Source organism: Nylanderia fulva, unplaced genomic scaffold (assembly GCF_048542155.1).
Source record: "Nylanderia fulva isolate GAGA-0341 unplaced genomic scaffold, ASM4854215v1 Scaffold195, whole genome shotgun sequence".
Lineage (NCBI taxonomy): Eukaryota > Metazoa > Arthropoda > Insecta > Hymenoptera > Formicidae > Nylanderia > Nylanderia fulva.
Window position 1 is genome coordinate 187,706 of NW_028190217.1, and position 16,846 is coordinate 204,551.

Consider the following 16,846-nt stretch of genomic DNA (forward strand, 5'->3'; position numbering starts at 1 on the left):
ACCCCGGACGGAACCCCATACAAAATTCTGCCCTCGTAAGAGGTTCGGGGGGTAACCCAAAGCCGGGAAAGCCCCTCGGAGATCCGGGAAAAGGGTTTTCTTTTTGTATAAACGTTTGAGTTTTCCCCGGAAACCTCTCAGGGGAAAAAGGGTTTGGAAGGAAAAAACACCGCATTTCGGGGTGTCCGGTCTTTTCCCCCGGCCTTGAAAACCCCCGGAAAAGGGCCCGTGGAGGGTCCGCCGATTTTTACCCAAACCGCGCAGGTCTCCAAGGTAAAACCCTTGTCGAAAAAAATGTAGGAAAGGGGGCGGCAAATTTCCTACTTGGAATAAGGAGGTCGAGGGGCGGGGGGTGTGGGCTTGGTCGGAAGGGGTTGGTGAGTGCCGGGCCCGGGGAGGGAAAGGGCGGCTTCCGCGCCGGCCCGGGTCCGAGCTGGGGGCCCTGCCTTGGCCCCCGGGATCTTCCTTTCTGCGAGGCTCCTGGCGGGGACCGTCGGGGGGTCCTTTTGGCCCCCATTAAAAAGCCATCAAACTGGACGGACTGGGAAACCAGCTAATTAAAACAAAGCATTGCGTGGCCCTCGGGGTTTGAGCAGTCATTTTTTGCCCGTGCTCTGAATTTAACGTAAAAAATTAACAAGGTCACGTCCGGGCCCTAAAATTTTTTTTTTACTCCAAGTTCCTTAAATTTTTTTAAAAGCCCCGCCAAACCGGGGCCTGACGTTAATCCTCTAGAAAAAAAAAAGGGGCGTTGTAGCCAAGGGGTTTCCCCCACGGTGGACCCCCACCCGGGATTCCCCCTCTCCGGCCCCGCGGCCCACCCCGAAACGAAGGACCTCAGAACAGTCCCGAATTTCGTCAGTTCTCTGCGCGACACCGAACAGTATAGTCGCACTCCTAAATTCTAACTCTAAGTCCAAATTCTAAATCCTAACTCTAAAATTCTAACTCTAAGTATAATATTCTAACTCTAAATTCTAAGTCTAAATCTAAATTCTAATTCTAAGTTTTAGTCTCGAATTTTGTACTACTATACGAATAAATCAGTGTATTCATGTGTGAAAACTAGTGTTCAGTATTCTTCAAAACTTCCACTCCCTTGATAAAATACGATAGCGTTTAAATTTGTCATACGGCGTTTGAATTCAGAATAATTCAAACTGTGTTTGGAGCGGACCACCGCTCATCACAGTCAGAATTAACATTCTCAGCATTTGCCAAAATAAGGAATTGATAGTGAGGTCCGCCGCATATCAACCCTCCTTATTTGAGTAATCATTCAGAGGATGCATCAAATTCAATATGCCTAAGACGCGACGCGCAGGAAGAAAGAATCAATTACGAAAACTAAACCGACTTTATCGCGAATCAGCGACCGAGGAATATTCTCAATTCCTCGGAGTGGAATATCAGGCCGATCCTGAATACGAGAACATTTTCAACATTAAAAATAATAACAACGACGAACTCCTACAGTGGAAGTGCATACCAATAACGTTCCAACCACGACGCCTGCCGCCGCCAAACATCCCAGTGAACGACCCTCGCCGCACGCACTACCTCCAAGTACGAGCCGACACGATCAAGAAAGTGCTACTAAAGGTAAGTGAAATTCACGTTAACCTAAGGAATCGCGCGTGTTAGCAAATTCAGAGACGCTTCTACCACGTGGAAGAGAACATTCTAGAAAAATCTCCGACGCATTTTTCCTCTTTTCCATCGTCACTGCGGAAGCTATAAAAAAAAGGTCGGGCTATAAAACTAGGGTCGACCACCACATGCGGTGCCACTCTCGGAATTCTAACACGGAAAAACGCAAATAGTTCAATCTCTTAAAAATCTTGTGTCTCAAAAAATAACTTCGTAAATCCGTACAACAAGGTAGTCATTTAAACAATAATCAATTGAGAACACTTTCGATTTACCAACATTACCGACGATATACCGACATACGTTCTTTTACCGACGTTATCGACAATATACCAACATACGTTCTTTTACCGACATTACCGACGATATACCGACATACATTCTTTTACCAACGGGTTATCGACATCTTACTGGCACCTTACCAGTGTTTTACTGAACAATTACCGACGGTTTTGCCGACGACTACTAACTTCTCGATAACTGCCGGGTTCACCGAAGATCTACGAGCGAATGACGCATTATCAATTCGATTACGCAACAAACACAAATGTGCCCACTCACCCTTAGAGGTATAACTCCTCCTCCAGAAGTTAATCTCTTCGTACCGTTTGAACCCTTATTCTATTGCCAAGTTGGTGTCGGGTACATCCATTTTGAGACTAAGGCAGCTCTCTGCATTTCATGCTACTCCACCTTACCCAGAGTCTCGAAATTACTTTGGACAAGGATTCGGAAGCATACTCTAATCATAGGCGGAACACCTATCGGAATAAATTGCGGAGTCTGCAATTTCCGACTTACCCTCACGCGAATCGGTGATTTGTGCGAGCTTTGTCAGTTTACGTACGAAGATTATTTACGCAACCCCAACGACGTTTCGCATAGAGCAATCGACGAAGCTATCTTTATTACAGTAGAGTCACAGGTAGGTCCCTCGCAATAATCCGATCACCTCAGTTCCAGCGCGAATAACCTCAGATCGCGGGTATCCCCGGGGAGAATCGCATAGATTCGCGTACCCGTAATAGCGATCGTGTCTCGTGGAAAAAGCCGAGCTCTGCATTCAAATTTTCGCAGCCGCGACCCCACGAGGCGTAACACAAGCGCGGGTAAACGGCGGGAGTAACTATGACTCTCTTAACGTTCTCTGGGACGTTCTCACATACCCCGTCCACCGGCCGGAACCCCTTTTGGCGCCTGTCGAAGATGTCGAGGGCTGCCAATCTCTTTGCCAATATCTTGTGGAAGTGTCTTATTATAACGGATCCTATGCTGAGAGGTCGGTACTCCGTCGGACCTGGCCGATCGGACATACCCCCCTTCTCAAGGAATACCGTTCTGGTTGTGGCGATTGATGAGGGGATCGTCTCTGCCAGGAGCAGCAGATTGAACAGAAGCGCACGAAGAATCGCAGGAACAGCGTTCCACATCCTCGGCGTAATCTGGTCCAATCCGGGCGCAGTGCCAGTCCTTACGGAAATCCTGTTCACCTCTGCAGGTGTTATAGGATCCCAGAGCAAGGTCTTATCCGCTACAGGAACTGGATCCGTGGCAGCGCCATCGCCGAGACCTTTGAGGTGAATCCCTCTCGGGCCCGACGTACGGTTCCGGCCAGCACTCGCAGCCTGTGCCGCTTCCCCAAACGACTCACGCAAGTCCGTCATGTCTCCATCCGCACCGCTGGAGGCCTCCATAATGGGGCGCCAGCAGTTAAGGAATTCGACAGCAGACGGCCTCTCGCGCACCGAGTCGCCCTCGAGGATACGCGACAAACAGGACTTCTTGTTCTTTTTGTAGAGGGATTGCACAATTGCGTACTCCCTCTTTCTCTTCTGCTCCTTGCTCTCTCGTTTAACTGGAGGACAGTGCTTCTTTGCCGAAACGCGTTGCGGAGGGCGCACTTGTAGCGGCCGAGGGAAGATCATGCCCAGCCATCTCTCGATAGCCAAGACGTCGACCCTCCCCGCCGTCAGAGCATCTCTTGCCGTGCCAGCAAGAGTATCAGCCTCGTAGCTACGGAACGCCGCACTCTGCTCTACGAGTGATTGTATCTTGTCCCGCAGTTTCTGAGAACTTTGTTCAGGGGGAGGCTGATGTGCGCTTTGATCGTCAGTACTAGCCTCAATGGCCGCAGGAATGGTGTCGGCTCGTGTCATTACCGCACCATCCCTATCGCCCTCATCGATCACAATCGCGCGACGCGATTAGATCTCTTGGCAGAAGTCTCTAACCATCACTCGGTAAGGCTCCTGTCGCCGTTTACCCTTGATGGCTTCGAGACTCCTATTGGGGAACCTTGTCTCCAGATACTGGTTAATGAAAGGTTCCCCGGCTAAGATGCCTTCAGCCTCAGCGCGTACCATGAATATAGTTTTTTCCACTGACCATCTGGCCTTTACGCGGTCAACATTGATAGCACTGTTGGCTTGTAGTGGTTGTGCACGTACTTTGTGGACACCAAGACCACGCATGTTTTAGAATCTCGCCGAACAATGCTCACAGCTGACCATCTCCTCCTCTAGGCTGTCCACTTCAGCCTGGCTGGTTCTTATAGTGATTCGCGACGGACCAGCTGCAACCCCGTCAGGGTCCTTCGCACCTCTCGCGCGCTCACTCAAGCGAGCACTCGCACGCAGACCCCGGGCCATCCGAAAACCCGGGACATCAGAATAATTCTTAGCTTTATTCATAATTTACTGCGTGTAGGGGGGCAAACGGATTGACAACCGAGAGCCCCCCAAAAAACCCCGGTCTTTCTTGGCCCCACAACTCACCATGACCGTAGGCGCATGGGCCGAAGCCCTTAGGGGCGCACTTCGCTGTACACTCGCTTAGTCGACACCTACCAAGTCTAAACTTCCAAAGTAGGCCGTTTCCGGGAGCACCACAAGAAGGTGGAGGTACAACTTGGACGTGAGAGGCTGAAGGTCCTTACTAGAGGACTTCGTTGGCGCATCACGAACCAACCACGACTCTCTCTAAAAACCATCGCGGCGTGTTGCTTTGAGGACCGAGAGAGTCATAGTTACTCCCGTCACAGTCCTTTTATCCGTGCTTTGGGACGCCCGGAGGCGCTGTCGTTCTCTGCATGTGACGTGCGTCGATTTGTCGAAAGCTTTCGATACGGTTGCGCACGCTGCTATTCATACGACTCTCGATGAACTGGGGCTCCCTCGGGAGTTTAGAGAGTACGTAAGGGCTGTCTATTCGAATGCGCTGACCGAGTTGCAGGGGGTCAGCGCCAAGGAAGTGTCGGCCATCAAGATCGGCCGTGGCGTGAGACAGGGTGATCCGTTGTCGCCCCTGCTGTTCAATCTGGTCGTAGAGAGAGCACTAGGAATTCTCTCGGAGAACGTTGGCTATCGGTTGGGTGGCCGGCTTATCAATGCACTGGGCTACGCAGACGACATTGTGCTCCTGGCCTCTACCAGAGATGGGCTGCAGGAGAACTTGACACGGCTTTATGACGCCTTTATGCGAAATGGGCTCGAGATCAACGCGAGAAAGACCGGAGTGCTGTCCATGGTGGCGTCCGGCAGAGACAAGAAGGTGAAGGTGGACGCCACACCTTATTTCACCGTGGGGGGAGCGATGATACCGCAAAGATCCCTGGTCGATGTCTGGACGTATCTGGGCTGCGAGTACACAGGTGCTAGGGAACTCGCAAGCAATCCACCCTTAGCTCAGGCCATCGAGCAACTCACGAGGGCACCTCTTAAGCCGCAACAGCGGCTGAGGTTGTTGCGTGACTGTCTCCTTCCACGGTATTATCACCGATGGACAGTGGGTACGGTCTCGGCCAAAACCCTCAAGGGTAAGGATATCATCGTACGCACTGCGGTGCGACGATGGCTGCGTTTTCCCCATGATGTTCCTGCTGGATACCTGCATGCGCCGATACAGAGTGGCGGGCTTGGAATGCCTCTATTGAGAACTTTGATCCCAATTCTGAAGCATAACCGACTGCAGCGGTTGTGTCGGAGTACTCTGCCCGCAGCATGCGCGGCTGCCGAAACCACGTATGTGGCTAGTCAGCTTGTCTGGTGTGAAAACCAGATGCGAGTGCGGGGCCATAGAGTGACTACAACCGCTGAGCTCAGACAGCAGTGTGCGGCCTGGTTGCGCGAGTCGTGCGATGGGAGTGGACTCAGAGAGGTTGCGGCCTCCAACCTGAGCTCCTACTGGGTATCGGCTGGCGCCGATGCCATCCCAGATGCCGACTACGTGCACTATCACCACATACGGGCTAACTGCATACCGTCTAGAGCGAGATGCTCCCGAGGTCGTGATGGGCGCGATAATCGCTGTCGTGCCGGTTGTCCCGAAACCGAGACGCCGGCTCACTGCGTGCAACGCTGCTTCAGAACGCACGGAGGGAGAATCCTGCGGCATGACGACCTATGCCGTCAAGTTGGTGGCTATTTACAGCAGAAGGGATGGCGCGTCGATGCGGCACAAGCGTATTCGACGTCTGCCGGCCGGAGGCGGCTCGACCTGACCATCGCTAAGGGTGGTGAGGCAGTGGTCGTAGACGCGCAAGTAGTGTCTAGCGAAACCGCGTTGGAGATGTCCCACGAGCGTAAGGTGGAGAAGTACCGATCATGTAATGATCTGGCAGCCGCTGTGGCGGAGCGCACAGGAGTACCTCGAAATAATGTTCGTTTTACCGCCATTACAATTTCGTGGCGAGGTGTCTTGAGTTTGCGAAGCGAGTCTGAGTTGCGAGAGCTGGGTTTAACGTCCGCCCAGCTCCGAACGTTGACGACTCGAGTTTTGTGGGGCTCATGGCTGAACTGGAAACGTTTTAACGCAATGACATCGCGTTATAACGAAGGAAGGCGGAACGTGGCCTAATCTGGTGGTGCATGATGGATGGCGCCTAGAGTTGGGGGCCTCCGCATCAATCGCGCGAGTTTGAATGATTGCGTGAATGGTCGAGGTGAAGTACGAGTTGCCTTTGGCTAGCTCCGACCTTCACGCTCCAGGGTGTTGACTGCGAACACCAACAGTAAACAGCTCTGCAATATCGTTGTCGGTGGCGACTTGGCGACTGTGATTTTGTAGCAGTCGTCGCGCACCGTAGACGAAACATAGCCAAATGCCTCGTCATCTAATTAGTGACGCGCATGAATGGATTAACGAGATTCCCACTGTCCCTATCTACTTACTAGCACAGCATTGCCACGAGTCGGAGTCGCAAGACCAAATGGCTCATATGTGGCGTGCACACCTAGTGTGTAGTAGCGTGGTTCCCTCTTGCTTGTTTCGCACACAGAGCCAAGGCCGAGGCGTGAATGCCGAAGAGTCGAAGGAGAGTTTAAAACAAAAAGTGAAACTGCGAATGACTAGATTGACCAGCACAAACTCTGGACAAATAATCTAGGAAATGAAAACGCAAAATCGGTAAACAAACCGATAGCCCAAAAACTGGTGTCCTAAGACTTGGCCCCAGAGTGTTCGGCCCGGAGCTCGCCGCTTCCCCTTACAAACTCTGGGTGCCTCGAAAATACGGATTGTTCCCAGGCGCGCATGCCATGTTTGTCGAATGTCGGGGCGAAGGTCGCAAGCGTGTCCTTAACGGGACGCCGCATACGTTTGTGGCTGGAAACCGGCTCGATGGATCGGACATGCAGTGGAACAATCTAAGAACACTCGGTGTTTCTCTCTGTGGCATGCGGCACGCGGGGAGGTTCGCCGGGAGTTGTCCAAAGGGGCAGTCACCCAGACTGAGGGCAAAATGGACCCGGTCCCACGGGCTATGGGCCCGGACCTTGAGGACGGAAGGAAGTCAGGCAGTACGCGTTGGAAGTCAGCAAAACATCCGGAAAAGCAGTACGTGGCGACTCGGCCCTTGGGGTGCGCTCCGGTGCAACTCACGGGGCTGGCCACGCGGTGGGTTTCAAAAAGGGCTAAAGGCAACACGCCTTAAGGACTCAGTTGAACCCAACGCAAGATTGAAAAGCAACACGCCGCGTGGCGATTCGGCCCCTGAGGTGCACTCCGGTGCAACTCACGAGGCTGGCCACGCGGTGGGTTCCAAAAAGGGCTAAAGGCAACACGCCTTAAGGACCCAGTTGAACCCAACGCAAGATTGAAAAGCAACACTCCGCGTGGCGACTTGGCCCCTGGGGTGCACTCCGGTGCAATTCACGGGACTGGCCACGCGGTGGGTTTCAAAAAAGGCTAAAGGCAACACGCCTTAAGGACCCAGTTGAACCCAATGCAGGATTGCAAAGCGGCACGCCGCGTGGGGTCTCGGCCCCCCCCCCCCTGGGGTGCGCTTCGGCGTCGCTGTCGGGGGCTGCCGCGATGCGTGTTGAGACTGACAGAAAACGTAAAATGCAAATGGGTGCGGCCCTGGGGACAACAAAGCAAGGGATTGAAAAGAATGGGCGGGACCTCCAGCCACATCATGGCCAGCGAGTGTCCACAAGCGTTATAGGTCTCCCGAGTAGTGCCGGGAACCCCAAAAACTCTCCAAGATTCTAAAGCAACACGCCGCGGCGAATGAAGGGAGCTTATCATTATCATTTTCAGTACTTCCACCCTCAAGCTTACACACTGCATTGCTACGACAAGTCGGCGTCACTGACCAAATGGCTCACAAGTAGCACGCGCACATAGATGCGTTGGAGGAGCGCACTCGGTGTCGCTCGCACAGCGAAACATTCTCCTCATCCGAGGACTGGAGTGCTGGGGGTGGTACGGGTGCGTTTCCCGTACCTATCTATTCCAATCCCTGTCCTACCTACACCAAGTTCCGCCTTCCCGCAGACCCATCACATGTCCGCTCGCCTTCCTCATGCTGCGGTTCGATGGCGGGGGAGCAGGGGTCTCTGTCTGCGCCTGATGGGCCCCGCGCCTCCCGGTTTCTGGCCCGGAGGCGCGGGGGCCAAAGGGCGGCTTCTTTTCTTTCAGGAACATCATCATCGGTATCCTCGTCGTCGCTCCGGTCGTTTCGTTTCGTTTTACTTTGTCTCGTTCGTTCGTCTGCCTCGGGTGGAATGCCGATGAATAGGTAGGCGTTTCCTAACAATGGCGCTCGTCTTAATGTTAAGGTGTTAGGTACCGTGCCGAGGGCATGAATGGCCGCGTGGACGGTAAGATCGCGGTCGCTAACGGTCCGCCCGGGATATCTGCCGCCCTCCCGGTGTATTTAAGCTTGGTGGCGTAGTAATGGCTCTGCGTCGCTTGACCCTCCTTTCCACCGTACTCGTGGAAATATAAATGGAAATGATAAAACCTTTGGTTAGGAGAAGTGCCCGCCTGATAAAATGCTTCCTGCCGGGTAGGGCAGCAGCCCAGGAAGCACTTAGTGGTAGCGGCCTTCGTGCCGTCCGAGTTGTGCTAGCTAGATGCGACGCGACCGTGGGCGGGCCCACGCCGGCGTCCGATAGTCGGCTGGGACCGAGTGTCGAAGCAAGGAAAAATCGCGAAAACAGAATTAGGATTAGCACCGCGATTAGCTCCGCGAATAGCTCCGCGACTTGCGCCGCCGTAAACAACGATGAAATTAGCTCCGCGAACTCCCCAAAACCCAACACCACACCCATAATAAACCGGATCGAGCCGGGCCGCAACAAAGCGCGGCAAAGCTCCCCTTTTACTCCTACTTCGTCTGAAAATTTCTCACTGGCGACCACGGGAGTGAGAGTCCTGCAGCTGAACATGAGACGTTCGGCAAAAGTCACGGGAGAGATGCGTCAGCTCGTCGTCGAAAAGCGGCTTGACGTCCTGTTATTGCAGGAGCCATGCGTCAGGAAGCGGGACTCGAGTCACACCTTAGTTGGGTTAGGATTAGGAATGAGAGTGGCCGCCGTGCGTTCACAGCGCCCGTGGGCAGCGGTGGCAGCCTGTAACTCTCAATTCCAGCTGTTGTTTATCTCGCAGCTTAGCACAGCTCATTGTGTCTGTGCAGAAGTGCAAGCACCTGGCTTCTTCTTCTATGTGGCTTCGTGCTACTTTCAGTACTGCGAAGAAATAGAGAAGCACCTCAGGCACCTCGAAATGGTGTTTCATTCGCTGAGGGGGAAGAGATTGATAGTTGCGATAGATGCCAATGCCCGATCGCCGCTGTGGGGTCCCCAGGAGGCGGACGAAAGAGGTGCGAAAGTCGAAGACCTCATCCGGGCATCTGGTATAGAGGTGGTCAACGATGCTGGCCAGAAACCCACCTTTTGGACGGCAAGAGGTTCATCATATATCGATGTGACCTTGGCGTCGCCCTCCATGACCCGGTTCATCAGGGAATGGAAGGTACGGGACAATTGGACAACCAGCGACCACAACTCCATCGACATCAGGCTCAGAGTGCCGAAGGGGCGGGACGCCGGGGGTGTCGCGAACATGAGGTTCGACACCCGTCGGGCCGACTGGGAACGGTTTTCCGGGACTCTCGCTGATCTTTCAGGGTCCATGCTGGAGGCGCTCGAGTTGAGGTCGGCGGAGAAAGTAGAGGAAATGGCCGAAAAGCTCGCAGTTGTTCTTAGCGAGGCATGCAAGGCCTCAATGCCAAGAAAAAGGCATTTTAGGAAGTCCAACCCGTGGTGGACTAGGGAGCTAACAATCTTCAAGAAAAGGCTATACAGGTTGAGACGTGGCCTGCAGAAGGAACATGGCCAGCCCTCATACGTGGAAAAACTGTCGGAGTACCGCTCTTCTTTGCGGCTGTATGGCAGAAATATAAAAAGGGCAAAGATCGATAGTTGGCGGTAATTCGTAACATCTCATAGAAATTTAGAATCTTGAGGCTTTGTTTATAAGCAACAAGCGGAGAAACTCCGAGTAGAAAGAGTGCTCAGTACACTCAGGCATGGCGAATCTTCAACCATGACTCTAGAGGAAACAGCCAACTGTCTTCTTAAAGTACACGTCCCCGATGACCGAGTTGAGAGCGATACACCGGAACAAAGCGAATTACGGGCTAACGCGTACACGCCACCTGAGACACCGGACGCCTCCCATTTCACGGTGGTAGAAACGATAAGAGTAGCGAAGACTCTCAAAAACAATAAAGCGCCGGGAACCGACCTCGTGGAAGTTAGCGTATTAAAAGCAGCGTTGAAAGTGATCCCCGGCCAGATCACTAAACTGTTTAACGAGTGTTTAGAGTGGGGCGTCTTTCCCTCCGCCTGGAAGATTGGCTCGTTGCGGGCCTTGCTGAAGGGAGAGGACAAGGACGAAAGGGAACCGAAATTCTATAGACCAATTTGTCTCCTCTCTGTGGTAGGTAAACTTTTCGAAAAATTAATTAAGGAGCGCCTAACGGGAGCGTCGCTGGCGCCGGGTAGAATTTCGGATCGACAGTTCGGCTTCTCGCGGGAAAATCGACGGAGGACGCGATAGTCGAGTTGCGAAGATTGGTAAGGATCTCTGAGGGTAGATACGCCGTCGCGTTACTTTTCGACACATCGGGTGCGTTCGACAACGTCTGGTGGCTTTTGGTCTTAGACGCGCTAAAGTCCCGGGACTGCCCGCGAAACGTATTCGAAGTAATCCGAAGTTACTTCAACAATCGAATAGTAAAGCTCGCGATAGGTTCGGTAGAGGTCTCCAAGCGGGCGTCGAGGGGGTGCCCGCAGGGCTCCGTCCTCGGTCCGGTCTGCTGGAACCTAATGTTTGACGGTCTTCTGCGACGGCTGGAAGCAGAAAAAATAGAATTCGTGGCATACGCGGATGATCTCGCCGTCGTAATAAGCGGAAACTCGCGTAGAGAGATAGAGGTAGAAGGTCAACGCGCGGCGAACCTAATAACAAAATGGTGCGAGTTCGCGTAACTCCAGGTCTTGAAACAAAAGACCGAAGCCATCGTCCTTAAAAACGAAGCGGTACAACGGAATCCAATCGGGAGCCGGGGAGGAGATCGACCGGATAGGAAGCGTAAACGAAATAGGAAAACCGCAGACTTCGTTAGCAGGCCACCAACCATTAGGATTAATAACGCGAGTATAAAGTTTAAAGGCGCGGTAAGATACCTGGGGGTCCACTTCGACGGTGGACTCGAGGTGCACACGCACTGCCGAAAGATAAGTAGCAGCGTCGAGCTACTATTCCGGAAATTCGGGCGTTTGGCGAGAACGCAATGGGGATTGAGTCACGCGACGCTAAGAACAATTTATCAGGGAGTGATCGTACCGAAAATTACATACGCCGCGGCAGGTTGGTGGGACCTATGCACCAAGCAGGACATCCGAGTCCTTAGATCCGCCCAGAGGAAAGCCCTCATTTCTGTAGTAAAGGCATATAGAACCGCGTCCTTCGAGTCGTTGTGCGTCGTTGCCGGAGCGATGCCCGCGGAGATATTGATAGAGAAGTATGCGACGCGATATAGAGTCCATAAGGGACAAGACGCGAAAATCGGAAACATAGAAATACCCGCGGGAACCGAGAAAAAAGTAGCGTTAGGGCAAATCCAGGACGAGGCGATAAACATGTGGCAGACAATGTGGAACTCGTCAAACAAGGGTCGTACCACGTTCGCCTTCTTCGACACAATATGGCTCAGTATGGCCATGAAATTATTCCAAACCGACCACTGGGTCACGCAGGTTCTCACCGGACACGGAAACTTCCGAGCACGTCTTACTAGTTTAGGGCTTGTGGACGGTGCCGCATGTGTCTACGATGGTCGAGAGGACACGATCCAGCACTTCCTGCTGGAGTGTACGGGCCTTGAAGCGCAAAGAGTCGCTTTGCGTGAGTTGGTTCCAATCGAGAAGTGGCGATGGCCGGAGGTGGCCCAGTTCCTCGTGTCAGATCCAGAGGTTTTCGCCGTCTTTGTCGATTACTGTCGAGAGACCCTTTGGCTGAAGGGATTCGAGAGCTGAATAATAAACGCGTCTTCAAGGAAGTACCTAACTGGAGCTTGTCGGGGGCTCTAGTAGTGGGAGGCAGCCTCGTAACCCTCTCGAGACAACTGCTCTCTCCGGGCGGTTCCTCACGTAACCGATAAGTCAGCTCGAAATTAGGCAGGCCCCTCCTCTAAAATAAAGTCATCCTCCCCTCCCTTCCAAAGACTTCCACCCAACAGGGTTAGAGCGTGTGTCCAAGTCGGGACACAAATGGACAGGCCTCCCCGTGGTCCCCGTGGGCACGGCGGGCGAGATGCGGGACCGTACCAGCCTAACACGCATACCGTGTCCAACGGCGTAAGTGCGGTCCCTAGGAGGTAAATCGGTTGGAGGAGCAGGAGGGCTCGCTCGTCGCGGCTAAACTGTCCATCCTGCGTACGCCCGCAGGCGCTGCTGGATTTTTCTATTGCCGTTCTCGGGGCGGTTTCCTGGGACGGTGGGTAGCAGTTGTGGCGTATGCCCGTAGGGGCGAGGTAGCCGGAGTCTGTTGCTTTCGTGGCAACAGCTCTCACAATAACTGTCCCTATCTACTCCCCCCCGTGGATCACCACCTTGCCGTGGTGGGGGGGCCCACCCATCCTACACCACGGATGGGTGCTAAGAGTGATCCGTACCTAGGTTTTCATGGGTACACGTCCCAATCCAAGGTGGGAGGCATCGTGTCGATGGATGCATGGCTGTGGGGACTTTAAATAGCACAGTCCTGAACGATCCCTACGGGGTACCGGCCGACCCTCCGTAGTATTTAGGCTTGCTGTAGTATAGGAGGCTCTGCTACAGTTGACATCATTTCCTACCGCACTCGTGGGATGACTATGGAAAATGAACACTTAAAAACAAAACATTTTGACGTAGAGACGGAGGAGATTGAAGCGACCTTTAGGACGATACGTTCGGGCTCAACGACTTCCATGCCGGAAGATGTTAGCAATATTAGACAAATACAAAAGAAAAGAAAGAAATCAAATGAAGAATACGAAAACGAACAAAGTAACTTAGATAAAATTATCAGAACCAGGACGATATTAGAAGAGTTTCTATTTAATGAGACAAACAAAATAAGTAAAACCGCGATAAAATTTATATTAGCTAAATGGGCCGTACTAGAAAATAAGCTTAATGAAGAAATTATTGAAAAAGAAAAATGGAAGTCAATATTTCAAGGTAGCAGAATAAAAAGTACTTACGCTGAGGTAACCTCGACGAAAAGCTCCGGAAGGCAATATGATGTTGAACCTAAAACAGAGAGAATAAACCGTAACAAAAGACATAAAGCTATAATAATTAAACCTGAAAAAGAAACTAACGACGATAGAACAAATGAAGATATTAGGACACAAGTAATAGATGAATTAAAAGGGATCAAAAACAAATTGAAAGTTAAAGGAATCAGAAACATCAAGAATAAGGCAGTAGTAGTTGAAGTAAATAGCAAACAAGACATAGATTTAATTAAAAAAGTTAATTTAAAAAAAAAGGGATTGAAAATTGAAGAACCGAGAAAAACCTCCCCATCTATCATAATATACGATGTGGAGAAAGAATACAAGCTTGAAGACTTAAAGGAAGATTTAATTGAGAAAAACTTCGATACAATACAAACAAATGAGACAGAAGAACTAAAAGAAAAAGTTATTATGAAACACAGTTTTAAGACACATAATAATAATAATGTAAACTGGATAGTACAAATACCAGGTAGATTCTTAGGAAGATTGGTTGAAAAGGGAAGAATATTTATGCAATGGAGAACTTATAGAATTAAAGAATACATAAATATCACAAGATGTTTTAAATGCCATAGATATGGGCATATAGCAAAATTTTGCAAGGTCACAGATGAAATCTGTGGGAATTGTGGTGAAAAAGGACACGTTAAAAAAGACTGTCAGAAAGAGACGCAATGTATAAATTGTGTACGCAGTAAAAGGAAAGAGGTCAAGCATAGCGTAAAACACAAAGAATGCCCTGAATATAAAAAGTATTTAGAATTATACTATAATAAAATTGAATGGAACTAAGAATTGCACAAATAAACGCACAAAGAGCAATGGCTGCTGCTGCCAATTTAGAACTCCTAATTAAAGAACTATACATAGATATTTTGTGTATTCAAGAACCTTATACATACAAGGGCATGGTTCGCGGATACTCTGCAGGGTATCTATCTAAAATACAACCTGGAGTAGATAACCCCTGGGTTGCTGCCATAATTGCAAATGAAAAAATAGAGGCTTTTCATTTAACACACTTTGACACTCCTCATATAATGTGCTTCCAAGTTATGACTGAGATGGAGGACTTCTTCATTATAAATACTTATTGCCAATTCTCACTAAATATAGAGCCAATACTAATTGAGATGGAAAATATAATCAATAAATTAAATTCAAAAAAGATAATCATAACTATGGATGCCAATGCAAAATCAGATCTATGGTTTTCTGAAGAAGTGGATGACCGAGGAAGAATCATGGAAGAATTTATAATTGCAAATAGATTATACGTAATAAACGAAGCCAGTGATACACCAACTTTTGAATGGTCAAACATCGACCTAACCTTAGTCAGTGAGAACACACTTGGTATATGCGAGAGATGGAATGTTTCATCAAAATGCACTACTAGTGACCATAATTTAGTTATCTTAGACCTTAAAATTAACGAAAAAACAAACAGAAAATTTATAAAATACAATAACTAACAACAAGAAAGCCAATTGGGAAACATTTAAGGAGCTCCTAATAAATCAATTCTCAAATGATGCGTTGAATAAATTACAAATAGATGAGCCAGAAATGGCGGTCAAAACATATTCTACTATACTAGACCAAATATGCAAGAAATCTATACCGTATAAGAAAAAATCTAATAAAGCAGTTCCTTGGTGGAATGACAATCTAGCCAAAATGCGAAAGAAATTAAATAAGGCAAAGAAAAGATACAACAAAATAAGAAAACTAAACTTGGTGGACCTACTCGAAGATGCAAAAACGAGGTACAAAAGAATTAGGAACAAATACGTAGCAGAAATTAGAAAATCAAAATATGAAACATGGCAAAATTTTGTGACCACTGAATCAAATAGAGATCCATGGAGTATTCCTTATAAAATTGTACGAGATAAAATCAAAAGAGATGAGGTAATAACATCATTAAGACTAGGGGATGGGACAAATACAAATACCTGGAAAGAAACGATAAATGCTATCCTAACTAAATGCGCCCCAAAAGACGACAAGAAAATTGAAAACGACAAGCATCGACAAGTATTAGAGGACATTAAAAACTATAAAAACTGTAACATGGAAAATGAAATTACATTTCAAGAAATAAATAACGCGATAAATAGGCTCAAAAATAATAAAGCACCCGGAGTAGACAACTTTACAACGGAAATAATCAAACAAGTATGGAAGGAAAAGCCTGAAATAATTTACACACTCATCAATAATTGCTTTAAAGAGGAAATATTTCCCGATGCATGGAAAATAGCTAATGTTAAAGTAATACTCAAAAGTAATAAAAATAAAGGTACATTAAACTCTTACAGACCGATCTCATTAATACCGACAATGAGCAAGGTATACGAGAGAATAATCGTGGAGCGAATGGAAGCAAGCTACAAATTATTAGAACTTGAAAGCCCAAACCAATATGGTTTTAGACCAAGAAAATCAACGGAAGACGCAATAAGTCACCTAATAAAAAGCTGTAAAAATACAGACAAAAAATATGTGGTTGCAATCTTTATAGACATCCAAGGTGCTTTTGACAATCTATGGTGGCCCTCTATCATACATAGACTGATTAAAGGAAATTGCAGCACAAAGCTTATAAAAGTATTTAAGTCATACTTTAGACATCGAAAAGTTAATATTAATACCAAATATGAAAAATTTATGGCAAAAACGGAAAGAGGATGCCCACAGGGATCCATTATAGGACCAAATGCCTGGAATTGGTGCATGGATCTGCTACTAAACAATATAGCAAATTGCTTTCCTGCTCTAAAGGCTGAAGCGGTGGCATATGCCGATGATGTCGCAATATTAATAAAAGAAGATTCTAGAGCGAGTATAGAAAAAACAGCTAACCAAGTTATCAATACCATTATAGAGTGGTGTAATACGCATAAGCTACAGCTGGCAACTGAAAAGACTGTCGCGCTACTCGTAAAGGGCAAATTAGATAAGGCAAGAACACCAATTATAAAAGTTAACGACGTTAAAATTAAATTTCGAAGTGAAACTAAATACCTTGGGGTTATATTGGATGAAAAATTGAGTTTTATAAATCATGCAAAATATATTAGGGGTAAAATTATAAATTTAATAATGGCAATC